General features: G+C 34.0%; 1 pseudogene; it reads left to right on the forward strand.

Moving 5' to 3' along the window:
- Nucleotides 1–14,631: 14,631 nt before the first annotated feature.
- On the forward strand, nucleotides 14,632–16,557 carry LOC124939207 (annotated as a pseudogene).
- Nucleotides 16,558–18,802: the final 2,245 nt, after the last annotated feature.

An 18,802-nucleotide genomic window follows, 5' to 3' on the forward strand; every position in this document is an offset into this window, starting at 1 on the left:
AAGATAAACCCAATAAACTCTAATTAACAATGTAGAGTTTATTATAAGTGTAGGCTCCATAACTCAACAATCTCCCACTTGGAGACTAACTTCATCATCTCTCGATCGGTAGTGGCTTTCCATTCGGTTTCTTAACGAAGAAGACCAACTGAAGTTGCACACAACTTTAGTTTCTCATTTGTCACAGCTTTCGTCAACATATCAGCTGGATTCTCACTCCCGGGAATCTTCTCAAGAGCTAATACTCCATCTTCTAAAGCTGACCGGATGAAATGACAACGAACTTGTATATGCTTCGTCCTGCCATGATAAACAAGATTCTTTGCCAAATGAATGGCACTCTGACTGTCGCATCGCAACACACTTCCCTCGTAGTCTTGACCCAATTCTCGCAAAAAAGGTTGTAACCACATCATCTCCTTAGCAGTTTTTGTCACAACAACATATTCTGCCTCACAACTAGAAAGAGCAACAATATTCTGCAATTTTGAAACCCAACTGATTGCAGTACCTCCCAGAGTATAAATGAACCCTGTTGTGCTCTTCCTACTATCAACATCACCACCATTGTCAGCATCAACATATCCTTCCAATCCCATATTAGACTTTCGAAAACACAAAGCAAGACCCGCACTTCCTCTTAAGTATCGTAGTATCCACTTTACTGCTTCCCAATGTTGTCTACCCGGATTGCTCATGAATCTGCTAACAACTCCCACTGCATGTGCTATGTCTGGTCTTGTGCAAACCATCGCATACATAATACAACCAATGGCAGAGGCATAAGGAACAGTTGCCATGTAATTTTTCTCCTCCTCTGTTGAAGGCGACTGATCTTTAGATAGTCTGAAGTGACTAGCTAAGGGGGTAGTAACTGGTTTTGCATCATACAAGTTGAACCTGCTAAGAACTTTCTTCACATATTCTTCTTGTGAAAGCTTGAGAACTTCTTCATCCCTGAAAATTCTCATCCCAAGGATTTGTTTTGCAGCACCCAAATCTTTCATTGCAAACTTTTCAGACAACTCTTTCTTGAGCTTGTTAATCTCATACAAGCTTGCTCCAGCAATCAACATGTCATTAACGTAGAGAAGAAGAATAATGTACGATTTATCAAACCTCTTGATATAGCAGCAATGATCAGCTTCACACCTCAAAAAATTGTTACCTTTCATGAAGCTATCGAACTTCTTGTACCATTGCCTTGGAGCCTGTTTCAAACCATACAGACTCTTCTGAAGCTTACACACAAGCTCATCTTTTCCTTTGATTTCAAATCCTTCTGGTTGTCGCATATAAATTTCTTCATCTAGATCACCATGAAAAAAAACATTTTTGACATCTATTTGTTGAAGATGAAGGTCTTCTTTCACAACCAAACTCAAAATAGTTCTAATTGTCATCAATTTAACTACTGGAGAGAAGATTTCATTGTAGTCAATACCTTCTTTCTGTTGAAATCCTTTCACAACCAACCTTGCCTTGTACCTCATGGTTTTATCATGTTCTTCTTTAATCATGAAGATCCATTTGTTGTGAAGTGCTTTCTTTCCCTTTGGTAGCTCAGTGAGCTCCCAAGTCTGATTCAACATCAAAGAGTCCACCTCATCTTTCATCGCAGACTCCCACTTAACCGATTCATCAGATTGTATTGCTTCCTCATAGCATTCATGTTCACCTCTATCTGTCAAAAAGGTATAGTTTAGAGATGGAGACCACCTCTCAACTGGTTTTCGATTCCTTGATGATCTTCTCAACTGTATAACCGGTGTTTGCTGATTTACCTCTAGGGCCACGTTCTCAACGATTTCATCTTCAACAACACATTGTTCTTCTTCGACAACCGGTATATATTCAGCTGAAAATTCTCTCAAATCGACTGTACAAGTCTCTTCCAACTTGGAATCACCACCTGATGTCTTCCCAACACAATCTTTGTAGAGAACCTGTTCATTGAAGATAACATTTCTGCTACGAATGATCTTCCGATTTTGATTATCCCAGAAACGATAACCAAACTCGATATCACCATAACCAATGAAAAAACATTTATTAGACTTTGGATCAAGCTTGCTCCTATCACATTCATTAATATGAACATATGATAAACATCCAAACACTTTCAAATAAGAAAGGTTTACCTTTTTATTGCTCCAAGCTTCTTCAGGAATTCTGAATTCAAGAGGAACAGAGAGTCCCCTGTTTATCAAATAGGCAGCAATATTAATAGCTTCTGCCCAGAAGGTTTTAGGCAGCCCTGCATGCAATCTCATGCTTCTAGCACGCTCGTTCAATGTTCGATTCATTCTTTCAGCTACTCCATTCTCTTGAGGCGTTCGGGGAATAGTCTTCACCATACTGATCCCATTCTCAGCACAATACTCTTTGAAATCTGAATTGATATATTCACCTCCGTTGTCGGATCTCAAGCACTTAACTTTCTGATTTGTTTCATTTTCAACCAAAGCCTTCCACTTCTTGAAAATAGCAAATACTTCAGACTTGTGCTTCATAAAGTAAACCCATACTTTTCTTGTTGAATCATCTATAAAAGTCACATAGTAGTATGATCCTCCAATAGAAGAAACAGGTGCAGGTCCCCACACATCAGTGTGTACCAACTCTAGTCTTTCTTTCTTGAGCTCCTTCCTAGTTTTTAAGAAACTTACCCGTTTTTGTTTTCCAAGAATGCAGTTTTCACATAACTGATTTTCAACAGACTTCAGTTCTGGAATCTGTCCATTCTTCAAAAGAATTTTCATCCCTTTTTCGCTCATATGGCCCAACCTGCAATGCCATAGCTCACTGTTCTTCGAGTCATCAATTACAGCAGCAACTGTTTCTCTGCAAGTTGAAGTCGTGTATAACGTTCCAGTTTTGTGACCTCGAGCAACAACAATTGCTCCTTTAGTCACCTTCCATGCACCATTTCCACAACTGAAATTGTGACCTTCTTCATCAAGTTGTGTAACAGAGATCAAATTGCGCATTAAACCTGGAATGTGTCTCACCTTATTAATCTTCCAAATAGAACCATTTGCCATCTTCAATTTGATGTCACTAATGCCAACAATATCCAGTGACTCACCATCTGCGAGATAAACTTTCCCACAGTTTTCAGCCACATAATTCTCCATTAATTCTTTGTGAGCAGTGGTGTGGAAAGACGCTCCTAAGTCCAAAACCCATGAATCTATCGGGCTATCAACAGACAGAAGTAACGCATCAGTGACAGATTCTGTAACAACGTTGGCTGCATCATTTTTATCATCACCGTTTTTCTTCGGTGCTTTGCAGTTCCTCTTCAGATGACCCTGTTTACCACAATTCCAACACTCAAATGTCCTCCCAGACTTGGACTGACTCCTCCTGCTCCTTGACCTAGATCTGCTCTTACCTCGGTTGAAATTTCTATCATTACCTCTTCCCCTGTTTTCCACATTCAGAGCAGAACCTTTGAATGTTTCACCAGAATCAATTTTACGAACCTCTTCAGCAAGAATACGATCTCTAACTTCAACAAATTTCAGTTTAGCATTTCCAACTGAATTACTAATTGCTGCCCTCATAGGTTCCCAACTATTTGGTAGAGATGCTAACAAAATCAGGGCACTAACTTCATCCCCAAAATCAATCTCAACAGATAGCAATTGATTCACAATTGTATTGAATTCATTCAAATGAGTAGTGACAGAAGTACCATCAATCATTCTTAAGTAAAAGAGTCTTTTCATTAACTGTACCTTGTTGTTAGCAGATGGTTTCTCATACATATCAGAAAGAGCTTTCATCAGACCCATGGTGGTCTTCTCCTTTGCTACATTGTGAGCAACCGTCTTGGCTAGCGTCAATCGGACAACTCCTAAAACCTGTCTATCAAGGAGTTTCCATTCAGCTTCATCCATCTTCTCTGGTTTCTCACTCAAAGGAACATGAAGCTTCTTTCCATAGAGATAATCTTCAATCTGCATTCTCCAGAAGGCATAATCTGTCCCATCAAATCTTCCAATCCCATGTCCTATACTGTTCTCACTTGCCATTGTTTCCAATTCTCAGATCTAGCCTATCTGCTCTGATACCAGTTGTTAGGATTTGTATCTCCTAAATCCTACCAGCTTGAAAACAATCTGTAAAAACACCAGAAAGAAGAACACAAGAACACACAGATTTATAGTGGTTCACTCAAATTGAGCTACATCCACTTCAGCCACCACCAGATTTACTATGAAGAAGAAGAATGAATATAGAGTTTTTGCCTCACACTTTATCTCTCTAGAATTCTATCTACACAATGTAAACCCTTAATAATTACATATTTATAGGGTAAACATTCAGGTAATAAACCTAAATAACTTTGGTCAGGCCCAAGCCCAAAACCAAAAAAAGATAAACCCAATAAACTCTAATTAACAATGTAGAGTTTATTATAAGTGTAGGCTCCATAACTCAACAATGCTGAGATATACTCGACTTCAATGGATGATTGTGCAAAAATTTGTTGTTACTTGGATAACCATAAAAACATCGTTGAACCCAAACAAAAAGTAGTATCCCGATGTGCTTTTCATATCATCTAAGGATCCACCAAAATCCCTGTCACAATAACCGACAAGGTTAAGTGTGTGATTTTTCTAAAATCTCAGACTGAGGTTGGTTGTTCCTTGGATATAGCATAAGATATGTTTTGATGTACCGGTGTAGAAATGGTTTGGTCTCTACATAAATCTTGAAAGAAAGCTTGCAACATACATGATATTATGTCGGGTTATTTTAAGATATAGTAATTTACCGATGAGGCTACAGTAATGAGTGACACCTACTACTTTTCCTCCATCTTCTTTCTTTAATTTCACCCCATAATGAGTGGTGTAGAGACGGGATTATATGAACATGTTGAATTTCTTTAAAATCTTTTATGTAAACATCTTTTAAAAGATAAAGACTGTATCTTCTTCTTGATAGATCTCCATTCCCAAGAAATGTCGAAATAAACCCATATCGCTCATTTCATACTTTTAAGTCATGTCATCTTTAAACTCTTCGATCATCTTCTTATTGTTTCTAGTGAAAATCAAATCATTAACATACATAGTGACTATAAAAATATCTATACCTTGTCTTTTGACATACAAGGTTGCTTCAGTCTTACTCCTCTCGAATCATGTTCGATTGAAGTAGTTGTCAATCTCACTATACTAAATGCGAGGAGCTTGTTTTAGTTTGTATAACGCTTTTTGAAGCTTGTAGACCTTATATTTTTTCCTTTACGAATGAAGTCTTGAGGTTGATCTACATACACTTTTCTTTTAGTTCTCTATTAAGGAATTTTGACTTGACATCGAGTTGATAAAACTTCTATCCTTTGTTGGATGCGAGTGCATTTATAGCTCAGATTGTGTCTATCCAAGTTACTAGGACAACTGTCTCCCCGTAGTCAATTCCTAGATTTTGAGAATAACCTTTCCTAACAAGTCTTGCTTTATTCCTTTGAATGAATCTATCCGTGTTATGTTTGACTTTGTAGATCCATTTGATACCTATGCATTCTTTGTCGATTTTCTTGTCAACGAGCTTACATGTCTGATTGTTTGTGATCACATGGATTTCCTCCTCCATTGTTTTTCTCCATGATTAATCTTTGATTACTTCTTCAATGATTTTAGGCTCAACTGAACAATAGTTTCATGTAACATATATTTTTTTTATTGACCTATACCTCTTTAGAGTTAAGCTCGGGGATAATGAGTCTGATGAAGTCAGAAGATTTGAGTTACGACTTTCTTTATTGAGTTGATCTAAGCTTGGATCTGCTGTACTTGACATTACTAAAATATGTTCATCATTGTCAATGATGATTAGAACGTCATTTTTATCAACTTTGTTTTCTTCCCAATTCTACAAAGAATTTTCATCAACTTAAACATCTCGTCTGATAATAAATTGACCTTCTCTTAGGTTAAATAGTCTATAGTATTTACTCATGGTACCACAAGCAACAAAAATACATCTTTCGCTTGATTCGTCAAGTTTACTTCGTTTCACTTTTGGAAATAAAGAATAACACATACTTCTGAATACTTTGAGATGCTTCACCGATGGTTTTCTACTACTCAATGTTTCAAACAGAGTGTTATTTAGTAGGGTTGTTGTTGGACATCGATTGGATAGGTAAACGACACTATAAATTGCTTCAGCCTAAAAGGTTTTGGGTAAACCTTTCTTGTGAATCATTGATTTTTTCATTTCAATGATCGTCTGATTTTTCTCTCAATAACACTGTATTATTGAGGAGTGTACCTTACTGTTAATTGTTATTGTACTCATTCGCCTTCATAAAACTTGTGAAATTCCTTAGAAATGTATATATTCCTTGCCTCTATCACTTTATAGAGTTTTGATAAAGTATCCACTATGTGTTTTAACGAGATTCTTGAACTTTTTGAATATTGTAAGTACTTCGGATTTTTATCTCATAAAATAAACCCAAGTCATACAAGAGTATAGTCATCAATGAATAGAACAAAATACATATTTTGAGCATGGAAAGGGAGTCCATTGGTCCGCAAACATCAGTGTGGACAAGTTCCAATTTTTCTTTAGCTCTCCATGATACTCCTATAGAGAAAGGGAGTTGATGTTGCTTTCCGAATGCACATCCTTCACATACGTGTTAGTTTTATTCAATGCGAGAAAGTCTTTTGCAACATACTTTTGTCAGAAAACTCCTTGAGACTTTGAAAGTTGAGATGTCCAAGTCGTTGATTCCATAATATTGAGGTTCAATTATTCGAGATAGAAACTCGATGAGCTTTTAAATCAGCATAACTGATGTTGAGAGAGAAAATTTGATAGACCGTTTCGATCTTAATGAACACATTTGACTTATCTTCTATCAAAATACACTTATTGTTATGAAGTAAAGCTTATACTCATCTCCCACCAATTGTCTAAGGATGAGTAAATTTTGGATCAAACTCGACACACATAATAAATTGTTAATACAACTCGCTCTTTCCTTTGTCTTGATGGAGTTCCTTCCAATTCCTTTTGATATCACTTACTCTCCATTCCCGAATTGAATAGTGACATTGAATCTTTTTTCGAGCTTAGAAAAGATTTCTAAGGTTGTCATCATGTGGTTACTACATCCATTGTTTAATAACCATTCTCCTATCTCCTTGTTACTAGTTATGTGACACACATAGAATGTATTGTGTGTCTTCTGGGCTGTTTTATTTGCCTAATCCTGACTTGCTTGATGAGTATTTCCATTTCGGCAATCTTTGACGAGGTGACCAAATCAATGACATTTGTTGCATATAGATTTACCTTTGAACCAACAATCATTCTCAAAGTGGTTTGGCTTATTACAGTTATTACAATTTGATGAGTTTTATTTTCTCTTGCTTTTGAGCTACTTCCACGTTATGCTCTTGAATATCTTCCACCTTTTGACTAGTTAGAACTCGAATTATCATCTTGTTCGTTTTGCTAGTATTGAACTTTGACTGAAATGAACTCTTTATCTATTGGCTTTTCAGAGTGTCTAGACAATTGTTGCTCAATAATTCTAAGGACGACTTCACTTCTTGAACTGTGAGTGTTGACAAATCCTTTGTTTCTTAATGACGGTTATGATGATATCGTATTTCTCTATAAGACATATGAGAATCTTTTGCACAACTCTCTAGTATGTGACTTCGTCACCGTGAGATTTTATCTAGTTGACTAAATAAAAATTTTGGTCGAGAACTCCATGAGAGTCTTTGTCTCATTTATTTTGATATTTTCAAATTCTCTGAGTAGTGATTGTAGCTTAATTTCTCTCACTTTCACATCTCCTTGAAATTCACTATGCAAGATCTCTCACGCCTCTTTGGTTGTATCGACACACATGATTATGAGAAAGATTGTTTTAGTGACTTCTCTTTGGAGGATTGAAAAAGCATTTTTTTGGGAAAACAACTTAGTGCCATTTTATTAAAAAACCCAAAAGAGGGAAAAAATACAAAAGTTTAAGATTGGATCTAGACAATTTCTAGATTTGACAATGAAACAATAATTGAATTACAGACAACAACAACAATCAATTAACGCCTATAGCGTTTTTACTTTGATTCTAGTTGTGACTTTCTCAAACGAAATATCTCATATCTGGCAGAGCTTTCTATTCTCTTCATTCCTTTCGATTCCTCTCCAGGATTGAATAAGTGAGTTTCTATCTAAAGTTATATCTCTCTAAATATCTTCAGTAGTTCTATTTCTTCCACTATGATTTCTTGAATTTATTTCTTTCCAAATATTGTAGATTACTACTCCAAAGGCATTTCAGCATACTTATATAGAATGATATTCCTTTTGTTTTATTATTCATCCACTCTTGGATTTCTTCCCATTTTCTTGAAAAGTTTATGATGTTAATGTTTGCAGCATACCTCCTCCAGATTTATATTACAAAAAGCATTTTCCAAATAAATGGATTGAAAAAGCGTTTGCGTTGGCTTGTCGGGACCTCTTTGGTTCCTTCAGGTTGAATTTATTGAGTTTGGTTTATTACTATAGCTCATTCACTCCATTCTCCATAATCTCCCATTGGTTAAGTGATCAAAAAATAGTCTTCATATTTATATACCAGAAATTGTTGTATTCGTCGTTAAATTCTGGAATGATATGGTTGATATTTGTTGAGGCCATGAATCTAGATAGATTGATAGAAGGCTTTGATGGATTGAAAGAAACTTGTAGGATTGGATAGATTAGTAGAAGACTTTATTGATTGGAAAACCTGAAGACTCTGACACTAAATGTTAAAATATTTTGAAGAGAGACTTTGAGAGAGATAGTATTTTATTATTATTTTGATACTTAGGCTTGTATTATAAAGCCTTAATATATATACTAGAAAACAACTACAAAAATCTTGTTAATCAATATGAGAATTTTAACGCTTTGCGCATAATTGATTTAAGAATAAATTTAATTGATTGTTAAGATTCTAATAATATATAATCAATATGGTAGAGGTTACACCACATTAAGTTTAACAAAAAAATTTGTAGACGATTGATAAATGATCCATCATCAGAATTGAGTACTTAAATGTTTTTAGAAAAATCATCTAGACCGAGTAAAAAGAGGGATAGATTATTCTTTTAATGATCAATGTTCACTCCCTTTTCCAATCTACATTCAACACAATTCTTACTATTCTTATTGTAATCATACTTTCTTTGTAGTTCTAGATGCAAAAGTTCATCCCAATAAAGTTTAATTCTAAAGTAGCATTCTTCCAAATTTATGTTACCTTGTTGAATTGTATAAATAGTTTTTTCTTAACTGGTATTGTGTAAGTGTTAGGATCGGGATCAACAATAGAGACTAGGGTCTGACTATGTTGAACGCTTACATATACTTCGTTTGATATTAAATCTGTTAGAAGTTAATATCTGTTTCTATTCTTCGCAAGTCCTCACAAACTCTTGAACATAGTTCAAGTGCGGAAATGTTTGTTTCGACTTGAAGCAATACAACATGATTAGAATGATGCGATAGAAAGGAACACAAGACACATAAGATGTTTATGGATGTTCGGAGTAAAAGCTCCTATGTCACCCCTTCTTCTCAACCTTGAGAAGGATATTCACTAGAAGATTTAATTAAATACAACACTTGTATAAACCCAATCGAACAACTAAGACTTATTTACTGCCTGTTTTCGAACTCCTAGCACACTCACTTTGTTGAGCAAAAATAGATTCTGTCAACTTACAATGTTAACCAACTCACACAGAATAACTATTATTATAATACACTTTTAACACTCTAACACACTTTAAGGCTTGTGGAACTTTGAGAGCTTGAGAGAATTGTGAATAACAATTGATAGTTCAAGGATTCATAAATCTTGTTGTCTCAAAGGTAAAATCAGATTGTTAAGCAAGTTGTCCTTGGTCTTCTTAAGTAGGCAGATGTCAACGGACATACTTTTTGCTCAACGAATTTATCTGCTTCATAATACATCTGTCTTAATCTTGATTGGTTGAGTTCCAAAAAAGTATATCAGGGAGGATCCCCTTTGATCTTGTCTATACTTGGATGATAATAAGTCAAGATGTTCATTAATGGAATTATGATTTTCGAGGAACGTATATCTCAGAAATTTTGACTTGTCTTTGGTTCTTTTAACATAACTCTACTGCTGCCAAAAGATCTTCATCAGTCTTTGCACAAATATGGAAAAAAAATACTGGAGACATGTAAAGATGTCTTCTGATAATACTAGAAGCGTTCTAATGTAGCACCGAAATGGTAAAGTACCATACGCGCTCCAATGTAACACCGATTTTATTGAAAAACAGATTTCAATAAAATATCAGACGTGCTTCTTATATAACACCGATGCTATATAATACCGGGAGCATGTTTACAAAATGCCGATCTTGCATAAAATACCGGATGGTTTTGTAAAATGCCGAACTGATATAAAATCGAATACGTGCACAAACTACCGGAGGCGCTTATTATATAAACCGATTATATAATACCGAACGCATCTTCACAAAATACCAATCTTGTAAAATACCGGATACGTGTTTACAAAATGCCGATCTGCTAAATACCAGATATGTCCCTTATATAAAACCGATGCATAAATAACCGGCTACGCTTCAATGTAATACCGGAGAGCACATAAGTCGGGCGCGCTTCATAAAATACCGATCTTTTATAGAATACCAGATACGTGTTTGTAAAAAGCCGATCTTTGAGAAATACCGGAGACTTATAATACCGAATGCGTGTTTATATAAAAAAATCGATTATATAAACTACCGAATGCGTCTCTGTATATAAAAATCCGAAGTTTGCAAAAATATCGGGCAATATTTTCTTTCCGGCTTTTTTTAATCTACACAAGATTAAATAAACACAATTAAGTTCTTATTCATTAACACTAATAGTTGATTAACTATTTTGACTTAATAGTAAGAGTACTTTAAAAGTGTACTTTGTTTCTCTTGTCGATCGTGTATTCATAATTCAGATTCTCACAATCGCATCCACTATTCTTCAAAGTACATTTTTTTGAATCAATAGGTATCTTACAAGAACCATCAATGAAGCATGTCTTCATCTTATCTAGAAGTCCAAAACGGATTCTAGTATTCCACTCAAAATAATTCATTCTCGTGAGAACCGTAGTGGTCAAAATGGCCGAGGATGCTTCTCCTCCATGCAAAATATAGGATCTGTGAAGAGCAATTATTGAAGAATCATAAGTTATTTCTTCTGGGATCGAATTAGGGTTTTGATCCATTGATCATTGAGTAATTATCGTTCCTCCTTGAGTGATTGGTAAATCTGAAGTGTGGTTAATCGTAGGCTTTGATGCCACGTAGAAACAAATTGCGGATGATCGATCAATCGAACAAGTTAACAAATCTCAAAGTATTCAAGAAAGAGGAAGAAGAATAGAGAATTAGTGCTAAAGAAAAAAATAACTTATCTTTTATTAATGGATTAATTGTCTCATCAATATATACAATATCTATCAATTACTTATATATTATAGTCTCTATACTTTATACATTTATTTAAGAGAAGTGATAGGGGAAGAGAATTTGAGAAAGAATGAGGGAGTGAATGACGTGTGACCACATCACTGACTGCAAAAATGATAAAGAGTGAGGAGAGAGAGAAGAGAGAGAATTTTTTTTTTTAATTTCTCATTGAATCAAATTAGCCATGTAATTTCCTCTTCCAGTCATTTCTCTATATTTAAATAGGTAAGTATACTTTCTAATAAGATCATCTCCAACCCACCTGCAAACTCAACTCCATTATAGGTTTTAACCCTCCAACCTACCTGCAAACTCAACTACATTTTTGGTTTCCTGCAAAATCTCTCTCCTCCAAACCTAAATATGTAGGGACACTGTTCACATACTAAATTTTTTTCAAAACTTTCATTTCAGTCCTTTTAGTTCGTTTTTAATTAATTTATATAACTTATTTATATTTTAATTTTTATATATTTTAATTTCTTTAAATGTTTTATTTATTTTATAATTTATTTATATTTTAATTTATATACATGTTTAATTAATGATAATTTTAATTTGTTTATATGATTAATTTATATTTAAATTTGTTTATATTTATATTTAAATTTGTTTATATTTATATTTTATATTTTTTATGTATTATAAATTTATAATAATAAACAATATTGATAAAAAAAATAATAAATAATGAAAACAATTTTAATAAAATAAAACATGTAGAAAAACCGAAAAAATCATCTATTTTATGTGTGGAAAGTATGTTTTAATAAGGTTTGTTTTGTTGTATTTTTTTTCTTGTAAAATGTAATTTCTGTTTATTTAATAATGTTTAATTTTTTTATGCAGTTGTATAAATTATTAATTTATAATTAATTTTATTAAAAAAATATTAATTTAACAAAAATTTAAAAGTAATTAATAAGTTGTTGTAAAGTTATGGGTTTAATTTGTAATTTTAGATAAATATATAGATAATATTGAAAAAAATAAAAATTATTATAAAAAGGAATATTCTGTGAATTTGAGTTTCAGTTTTTGAGTTGGAGATGAATTACTGTTTAATGAGATATTTACTGTATTTTAGTTTGAGAATAAGTATTTAGATTGGAGATGACCTAAGTGCATAACTTTATTTGATTCGCTATCTAAGAAATATTATTAGAATAAAGAAATTAATAATTTATAAAAAACACTTATTTCAATAATAAATAAAATATTTGCTTGAATTTTTTAAATTAAAAACTAGTTTGATAAGTGAAGGACTGTAGATAAAATTGTGATAATTTTTTATTAACACGATTTCAATCACTTATTTTGAGCTAAAGAGACTAAAATTTGAATAGTTGTGAAAATTTTCATTTCTATTTTTTATGTTAAAAGTTATAGTATAAATATATTTATTCCTATAATAATTTAAAATATTTATATAAACAATTACATTATTTTAATTATATCTATTCAGGATGAGGATTGGAACAGGCAAAAAAATTATCAACCCTACCCCGATCTCAGGTCAAAAGTGGGAAAATTCATTCCAATCCATTTAGATCGGCTTGGTGTTTGTTGGTGTGGTTTTTAATTGTCGTCTTTGCGTGTAACCAGCTATTTTTCTTTGGTTTTTAAGTTTGAGTCTTATAATTTTTGGTAGTGTTGGTATATATAGTTTCTTGTGAAGTATAAGTGAGATTATTTGGTGATGCCGAAGTACTTGACTATTTATTGTGAAGTTTGGATTGAGAATCAATATAACAAATTTAAATTTGGGTAATCATGAATTACAATGTTTATAATCTTCAAATTCTTATCCATTATAATGCTTTATTAAGATGATTTCTAACATTCATTAGGGAAAGTCTTTGAATTATGTCTAGAATTAATTGCTTTCTCAAAATTATGAGCATGATAAATTGTTGGGCAAGTGCTTGTTTTTATTTTGTGTTTTAATTACTTCATTATTATTATTATTATTATTATTAATAATAATAATGTAATTTTGTGACGACTCTAATCATTTTTTTTTTATTATAAATGGATATTGAACAACCGTCCCGAATTCAACTTGGCGCTACCCTAGGAAGTGAAATTTGATCCTCTACCAAATATCTCTGCTCCCATGTTCCCTCCCATAGAGGTTAATCAAGTATAGTAGAGAAATTTGGTAACATAGGATATGCTCTGCTAAGAAGTTGCTATCCTAGAATTTGATTAGGAAGAGAATAGTTTAAAATATACCAAGTAAAGAACTCCTAATCTAACCCGCTAGAGTTCTAAAGTTTGAACCAGTAACCATTAACCAAAATGGTAATATCCAATATCCAACTAATCTAACACTTAAAATATTGTTCAAACCTCTTCAGTCACTCGTATTCAAACATAAGCCAAACAATATATATTTTGTGTTTTATTTTGTTTTTAAAACCATATAAGTTTATAAAAAAAAAAACTAAAGTTCAAACTCTTTGAAAATAAACTATAGCTTGTGATTTCATCACATACAACAAACATACTTTATATAGAGTTTGTCGACAAATGTGTTGCAGATGTTTGAAGCATCATAAATACACTCAAACATTCATTATTGTTCTCAAATAAGATACATTTTGCAAATTAAATGATATAAATTATAAAAAAAATTAGTCAAAAATAAAAAGTTTATACAGAATGCAAGCTAAAAGTTGAAATGAAAGCAACTATTATTTATATTATTAAGAAGAAAAAACTTAGTCTTGACTAATATAGAAAATTTGTTTTATTTGATTCTCTCTCTTCACCTTTTCTCTCTATCTTCTAAGATTGGTACTTCTATTTTAGGACCAAGAGATAAAAGAATGGTAAAGATTAATTAAAGAAGACATGAGTGGTTGAGAAAGTAATTGAATTCCAAAGAACAAGGGAACAAAATGAGTTTATTGCGGAGGTGAAAGGGAGAGAAAGAAAATCATTGCTTCCTTTTCTCGTTCTCAAACACTTCTATATGAAGGGGAATAAGAAACAACAATAACAAAGCAAGTAGAAAATCATCCACCATAATTGATCTATCAACATGATGTCCACTAACGGTGGGTCGAGAATGTCGACTTCTACTCTACTCTTCTTCACGTTTACTTGCATTCTTGCTTTTCTAGCAGGTCTAGCTAGGGCAGAAGACCCTTACTTGTTTTATACATGGCATGTAACTTATGGCACCCGATCACCCCTCGGAGTCCCCCAACAAGTAATTCTCATCAACGACCAATTTCCCGGTCCCAAGATCAATTGTACTTCCAACAACAATATTGTCGTTAATGTTTTTAACCAGCTCGACGAGCCATTCCTACTATCGTGGCACGGTATTCAACAAAGGAAGAATTCGTGGCAGGATGGGACATTAGGTACTATGTGTCCCATCCCCGCGGGTACCAATTATACCTATCATTTTCAGGTATATATGTATTTTTATTCAGGCTTAACCAACTTAGATATGTATACTTTCTAACATTAAAATATACCTACTTCTTTATACTTGTTTATGTGTATTAGGTTAAGGATCAAATAGGAACTTACTTCTACTATCCTACCACTGCCCTACATAGGGCTGCCGGGGGGATGGGTCCTATCACCGTGTATAGTCGTCTCTTGATCCCGGTTCCATTCGATGAACCGGAGGACGACTATGTTTTCCTCATTGGTGATTGGTTTCTCCAAAACCATAAAGAGTTGAAAAAGCACGTAGACGGTGGCAAAACCCTACCCCACGTGGATGGAATCCTCATCAACGGTAAGACGGGTAGTAGCAAGGGAAACCAACCGATGTACACGATGAAGCCGGGGAAGACATATCGTTATAGGATGTGCAACATAGGATCGAAGCACTCCATCAACTTCCGAATCCAAGGGCACGACATGAAGCTAGTTGAGCTCGAAGGCTCCCACACCATCCAAAATAGTTATGATTCTCTAGATCTCCATTTAGGTCAATGCTACTCGGTTCTTGTAACGGCTAATAAGTCGCCCAGGGATTACTACGTTGTCGCTTCTACCCGGTTTAGCAAGAAAGTTTTAACCGCAAACGCTACAATACGTTACGAGAATGGAAATGGAGCCCCGGCTTCGGAGAAATTGCCACCAGGGCCACCTGGAGGCTCGGCTGGCGTCGCATGGTCGGTTAACCAGTTCCGCAGCTTCAGATGGAACCTGACGGCTAGCGCAGCCAGGCCTAATCCTCAGGGATCGTACCATTATGGAAAAATACCCATCACAAGAACCATTAAGGTGGTGAATTCGTATGGAACTTCTGACGGGAAGTTGAAGTTCACTGTCAACGGGATATCTCACGTAGATGGACCGACCCCGTTGAAGCTTGCCGAGTATTTCGGAAAGGCGGATAAGGTTTTCAAGTATGACCTAATGGGAGACAATCCTCCATCGGATAAGGAAAAAATAAAGGTTGCCCCCAATGTCGTAAACGCCACATGGAGGAATTTCGTAGAGATCGTATTCGAGAATCACGAGACTAGCATTCATTCGTGGCATCTCCACGGGTTCTCATTCTTTCCGGTCGGGTAAGCAAAATTTAAACATAAGCACGAACAAAAACATTTACAAGAAACACATCTTTATCTTCAAATACTTTTTTGTTTTTCTTTAAACTAGTGTTTGTTTATTTATACCCTATATATGCTGTTGAAATTAACGGTGCATACTTTATAGAATCGAACCGGGGAAGTGGAGTCCGGAAAAGAGGAAGAATTACAACTTGGTGGATACGGTTAGTAGGTATACTATTCACGTTTATCCAAAATCGTGGGCAGCAATCCTTTTAACATTCGACAACGCTGGAATGTGGAATGTGAGGTCAATGCAAATTGACAGGCAATATCTCGGGCAACAATTTTACGTGAGCGTACTCTCGCCCGAGTTGTCTCTTAGAGACGAATACAACATATGGGATTTCGTCGAGTTATGTGGAATCGTCAAGGGTTTGAAGAAGCCGATGCCTTACTGGATTTAAATAAATAATTAAGAGATTGAGCAATCTCGAATATATATTTTAGAATAGAGTTAATACAACTTTTGCATAGATGCTGAGTTGTGACATTTATTTAAATATTTCTGTTCAATTAGAATGTGAGAAGAGATGTAGGTAGCTATTAGCTACCAAAATTGGCTTAAGCCATAGTCTCTTCATTTGTTTTGTAATCTTTTATAAGTTTAACTTATGTAATAAAAATGCTTTACTTTTTTCCTTTGACAAGTAAATGTACCTCTTTTCATGATATAAATGAGAATTATATATAATATGTTACATGAAATGATTTTTTCTAACTAAATGTTTACAAATCCATGAAACTAATAAGTCTAATTAAGTCATATAGAGATGTCATTGATATAGTAGATAAATAAGTTAATCTAATTTCTAGTAATATATATACTTCTCATTTTATGTTTTCTTATTTATTAGTTAGTATTTAGTGGATTAATTATTATGAGAAAAAAAAGTACTAACTCCTATATCTTCAGATAAAACAATTTGTTTAGGCTCATTGTGTTTGCTTGTTTTTTTATTTTTAGGGATAAATTAGTTATAATGAAGTTCGTACTTTGATATTTTATGTTGGGTTAATATTAGACATCTTTCAATAAAAATAAAATAATAAATGGTGATGCTATGAAGGTCTCTTAAATACATTTTTTTTCATTTTCATTGAAAAACTAATAAGAGAACCTAATAAAACCTACATTAAGAGCCGTCAATTTTTTTTTTTGAAAAAATAGAGCTGTTAATTTGGGTTAGGCTCGTTGGGTTGGCCCGCCCCGCCAAACAATTTAGATGGGTTGTATTGAAATATTAACAACCCATTTGGAAGTGGGCCTACACAGACTAGCCCGTTCGGGTCGTGGGCCTAGGAGGGTCGGGCTTTGGTTGCCCCCACAGTTTGGCAAAAAAAATCTAATCTGATTTATAGCCTTATAGTTAAGGCATATGCCGCATAGCCCTAATTTTTTTCTCTCCCTATCAGCACTACATCAATCAATATTCAATACTTCGCCCATCGACCGCCAACTACTTATTTATTCCGCCTTTCTTTTCTTCGATCTCGCCTTCAAAGGTTCGTGGATTCTTGGTTCCAGACTGCAGCAGTCAGTACTCAATACGACGTCCATTGGCCACCGACTACTTATTTGTTTCGCCATTCATCTTTTCGTTCTCGCCTTCAAAGGTTTGTGGATTCAAACTTGGTTTCAGTTCTAGAAACTTTACAATGAAAGTTTGAACTTAATTTTCCGTTAAATAACAGACTCAATTTCAAAATGGACACCTCTCAAAGTCAAGGTATTAATTTGGATGTTGATGAATTTGAAAGTGCTAAGATTGATAAAGGGTCATCTAAAAAGTCTAGGGAATATTCTGATATTTGAATGTATTTTAAGAAAATGAAGGGTATTGATAATATAGAAAAAACTGAATGTAATAGATGAAAAAAACAATATAAATGTGGGGGTAAACATTATGGGACATTAATGATCATGTTCTTGAACTCTTGTTTTTTAGAATTATTAATAATTTATATTTATTTTTATTTGTAGTGAGACAACTCGCGGGCTGACCCGCTAAACCCGCAACCCACCTTGGGTTGGGTTGGTTGGGTTGGGTTGGGTTGGGTTGGGTTGGGTTAGAGATTTTCAGCCCACCGAGGTGGAGGGCCGGCACGCCGTCGACCCGTCAAACGAAGTAGTTTGAAGTTTATGCAAATTTGTTGAAATATTCTGCAATATTATTGTTCTATTCTTAAAAGTTTCAGTTAATTGCAATTATATAGTAGTATTTCTTAAAATGACATGTTTTTTATGATTGTTTGTCCTGATTATTAATTTTAATGGAGTTTCTTAGTTTTTTCAAGTTCTCTTGTTCTAGATGCTAAGAACTGTATGCAATATAAGCTATGTTCTATCACTCATGTTAGCTCAACTGGTAAGAGTCTTGAACTAAGAGGAGGATGAGGTTTTAGGTTCAATGAATTTGAGGTTTAATAGAAGAAATTTGATTGAATGGGAGGTCATGGCATTGGGATTAGGTTCTTACCTTGTGTGTATGCAAAACATGAGTGAAATAATATAAAAAAAACTATGTTCTTAAATGGCTTTCCTATTTTTCTGGTTGTTCCAGTCTTTAACCACAATATAATACAATTTACGGTCTATTATCTTCTGGGTAAAAACTTGGTCTCAAAATTTTAAAAAGTTATGTCCTTAAAAAATGG

Source organism: Impatiens glandulifera, chromosome 5 (assembly GCF_907164915.1).
Source record: "Impatiens glandulifera chromosome 5, dImpGla2.1, whole genome shotgun sequence".
NCBI classification, from domain to species: domain Eukaryota; kingdom Viridiplantae; phylum Streptophyta; class Magnoliopsida; order Ericales; family Balsaminaceae; genus Impatiens; species Impatiens glandulifera.